We start from the raw sequence: 3904 nt of genomic DNA on the forward strand, positions 1-3904 counted from the left end.
GGTATTATGCAAAGTGAAATAAGTCAGAGGGAGAAGGTCAAATACCGTATGATTTCCTTCATTAAGTAGTAGATAATAACAACAATAAACAAACACATGGAGACAGAGATTGGACTGGTGGTTACCAGAGGGGAAGGTAGGAGGGAGGAGGGCGAAAGGGATAATTCGGCACATGTGTGTGGTGATGGGTTGTAATTAGTATTTGGGTGGTGAACATGATGTAATCTATGCAGAAATAGAAATATAATGATGTACACCTGAAACTTATATGGTGTTATAAACCAATGTTACTGCAATAAATTTTTTAAAAAATGTTGAATGAATGAATTAATGTCTACTTACTGGGCTTTATAAATTTTTTTTCTTTTTTGGTGAGGAAGATTGGCTCTGATCTAACATCTGTTACCAATCTTCCTCTTTTGGCTTGAGGAAGATTGTCCCTGAGCTAACTTCTGTGCCAATCTTCCTCTATTTTGTATGTGGGACACCGCCACAGCATGGCTTGATTAGCCTGGGATCCAAACCTGCAAATCCTGGGCCACTGAAGCAAGTGTGTGAACTTAACCACTATGCCACGGAGCCGGCCCACATAATTTTTATTTTATTCTTTAGCTTACCTTTCAGGATCCTGAAACATACTTATCTTAATGCCTTTTTCAAGCTATTTTGTTATTTTCATCTTGAGTGGATTGAAATTTCAAAAGGTGTTGGTTGGCTGTTTTTTGAATCATCAGGTTTTTTCATATGTTTTGAAATTTTTATTTATAGTGGGTTTTCTTTCCTTTTGTTTCATTTTGATTTCTTTCCTTTGGGTTCATACCTTCACTTATAGCAGTTTTCAGTTGCCTCCAACTTGTGTCCCAGGGACCTCAATTCAGCCAAGTGTTATATGCTAACTCACTGTTTCAATTCTTTGATGATACTGTACACCAGTTACCAACTAAGCAAATTGCAAAATTGTGTACTTCTGTCATTTTAGGCCTGCATCTTCCTATCAGCTAGAGCCCCAGGTATCGGTTGGAAGTAGGTTTTGCTTTTTAGGCTCCTTTCACAAGTGGTGCAGAAGTGGGGAGGAATCCCAGCTCAGAACCTGGCTTAGAGAAGTGCTGTTTTTTGCCCACTTTTTCATTCCTGTTATTTCTGTCTACCATTTGAAAAAATCAGTTTCACCAGGGGCTCATTAATTTTATCAATCTTTTAAATAACCTACTTGTGGCTTTATTATTCCTCTCTTGTGTTTGTTTTCTATTTTATTTCCTATTCTTTTCTTTATTTCCTTCCAAGTACTTTCCTTAGGATTTTTTATTCTTTTCTTATCCTCTTGAGATCAATACTTAGCTCATTATATTTGGGGCTTAAAAATTATCTACAGCTATACATTTCCCTTTTACTACTGTGTTACTGGACCTCATAAGCTCTGAAATGTAGTAGCACTTTTAGACCTCATTACCCTGCCATATTAGAACTTCCGACTGCAAATTTCTGCTCTGAACCCAGAGCCAGGCAGGCTGCTTCTCCAGCATTGTTTATGCTTTCTTTCTGTATTTCTTGTCCTTGGATATATTTATGTTGGTTTTGAACCCATTATATATTTATCATTGCTATATGTTTGGGGCGGAGGCGATGCCATAGAGCATCAACTCATAATGTCATTTGATCAGAAGTCTCGGTGTACCTTTTTCTCTCTCCTACAGCAGGTTAAGATACACACTTTTTTTCCTTCCATACGTTTAAATAGAACTTTCGTGCATTCAAATTTTATCTTGATGTAATTTTATCTTGTTGTCACTTTTATTACTACCTCTAATGTCAAGTTGCATCAACTGACACATTCATATTTTATACAGCCTTTTTTTATGTGAGACTCAAGGCATCTGATGGTTGTTTCAGACAAATTTTAGAGGTCTTTTTTAAACATAATCTTATCATTTAAGCTACTTTGTTTTTATTATTGCTACAGTGGTGTCTCTGCTTCAGGGATTAAGCTGCTGAGGTTGTAGAACTCCTCTTCAATTAATTTTTTATTAACAGAACTGAAATCCTAATTTGTTAAAATCAAAATAGAGATACATTATGTTCACATTTCCTCAAGGAAATTCGGGACTCAGTGTCATGTATAAACTTCACAGGGAAAAAAAGTATGTAGCAAGGCCTGTCTAAAAATATTGGTTTGCTCCTCAGTATAAAATTAAATTCCTGGTAAATTGTAGGCTATTGCCTTGCTTAATGTTTCCTGGGACATCTCCTACCCAAAGCCAAGATTGTCACACCTACTTGTCCCGATGTAAGTCAAGTACTTAAAAAACAGTTATTTTTCTCTTTAAAAACTAGCTTTATTTAAAAGAATCTGAAGCATAACACTATAGGAAACAAACTTACAATACATATTGTTCAAGAAAGCCTGCATACATAATTTCTACTAATGGTAAGTCTATATACTGATAGATAACATTCTTTATACAATGCACAAATGACATCTGGCATGATCCCTGAAAAGAATGGCCAACAATAACATGGACTGTTTTGATAGTAGAACCTCTACCTGTCTTACTGCTTATCTATAGAATAAAAAACTAAAATGTGGAAGGTAAGTTAAACTCCCCCAATTTTAAATTCTAGCATGGTGTTTAAGGAAGAAGGAAAAGGGATCAGAAGGAGGAATTTGTAAGAGTTAAATATCTTAAAAACAAAAAGGAGAACTGGCTTACCAGTATTTATAGCAATTACTAAAAAGTAATTCAGAATTGAGAATTATTTGGTTTAAAACTTGGAAGCTCTTGGACAGTCAAACTATCCATTACCTACTACAGTCAATCAGTTACCAAGCCAGTTTTACTTCTCTGAAAACTGAAACATGTACATTAACCATATAAAGGAAATAAACAATTTGGGGGTAACCTAGTCATTTCATACTTTTTTTATTTAAATTTTTCCACAAAGCAATTCATGAATCACTTAATACTAACACATCTTTAAACCTCTATGATTTAAATAGAAATAGACCCAGTTCTAAAAGATTCTATGTGAAAATACCAGAAGAAAATAAATCTCTAACATGTAATACTAAATTTTTAACACAAAAAATAAACCCATGAAAACACTGGGCATTCAAGTAAAATATACTGGGATTATGACACAGTATGGTATCTGGCATTTTTTTAAATATTAAGAACTGAATGAGATTTATTGCTATGTCAATCCTATCAATAGTCAACAATCAAATGTACAAAATATACCACAACCATGCCAAAAATGCTGCTGTATAGAGATATCATTAACATAAGTAGATACTTATCTTGTAATATACATCACTGATATAGTAAAACCTTATTAATTCAGGATAGTTTGGATTAAGTCTAAAAATTTGAATATTTTAACAAGATATGCAGTTTAAGCACTCACAAGCATTTCTTTTTTCTTTCAAGCATATAGTTTCAAATATACAAATTTGCATTGGCCAAGTATTACCTATTACAATTCTTTTGGGTGCTCATTTTAATGACAAAAGAATGTTTTTAAAATAGTACTGTATTCTTAAATAAATTCCTCTAAAAAGCTTAAAAATTTTCCAAGATTAAACATTTTTCTTTAAAATCTTGATTATATTAACAAATCTTTTCATCAGATAGTACAAAGTAAACACCATTCAAGTCCTTGTAACGATGGATACAAATTTTAAGTAAATTAGAGGTGTTTTATGGTATTGAAATAGTTTCCTTATAAATGAGGAATAGTATTACTACTTATTTTGGTTATGGTGAATTAATGGTATCTTTTTTGGTCAGAAGATAGAATAAGTCCAAAGTATAGTATATAATTTTAATGGTATGGGCTAAAACAATCCTAATATCCACTGTCAATTAAGAAAACAATTCCTTAGTAAATTATAACTGCAAGAGGAAGA

This window comes from Ceratotherium simum, chromosome 3 (assembly GCF_057802395.1).
Source record: "Ceratotherium simum simum isolate JZ-2026a chromosome 3, ASM5780239v1, whole genome shotgun sequence".
NCBI classification, from domain to species: domain Eukaryota; kingdom Metazoa; phylum Chordata; class Mammalia; order Perissodactyla; family Rhinocerotidae; genus Ceratotherium; species Ceratotherium simum.